The sequence below is a fragment of the Penaeus monodon genome, chromosome 24, assembly GCF_015228065.2.
Source record: "Penaeus monodon isolate SGIC_2016 chromosome 24, NSTDA_Pmon_1, whole genome shotgun sequence".
Classification (NCBI taxonomy): Eukaryota; Metazoa; Arthropoda; class Malacostraca; order Decapoda; family Penaeidae; genus Penaeus; species Penaeus monodon.
The window spans coordinates 9,104,936-9,105,437 of record NC_051409.1 but is presented as its reverse complement, the minus strand read 5'-3'; positions in this window follow the sequence as shown (position 1 = coordinate 9,105,437).

The following is a 502-nucleotide window of genomic DNA, read 5'->3' as shown; positions in this document are numbered from 1 at the left end:
CAAGAGATAGATGAAAGGCATGGAGAGACGAGTAGAAGTGGAGCGAGAAGGCATGAAAGATGCAGGGTCAAATTGCTAAGTATTCAGATGAAACAGCCTGTCACTGAGAATTGTCAGAGTAAAAACATGAGTTGCGTAGCGTATGAAGGGAAGAAGTAGATGAAGAGTAAATGGAAGGATTCAAAATACAAAAATGCTTATCATGGACGAGGAAGAGCAGAGTTCAGGTGAACACTGCCATGAGTTCAAAGTATATCACATAACTTTCTCGTGAAACTGACTTATGGCAATGCGTCAAAATTTGTGTATTCAGGAGAAGTAGGCAATGATGCTTATGGTTCAAGACAAAAATGTAATATACATAGTAAATAGCACTTTCAGTTCTTACGACAGCAAGTTAAATTATCAGCCTCGAAGGTATGGCAGCGCCAGCCCCGAACGGCCATGACGTCATAAATTAAGTGATCGGTAGACGAGGAGAAACAAATGTTATTATTTACAC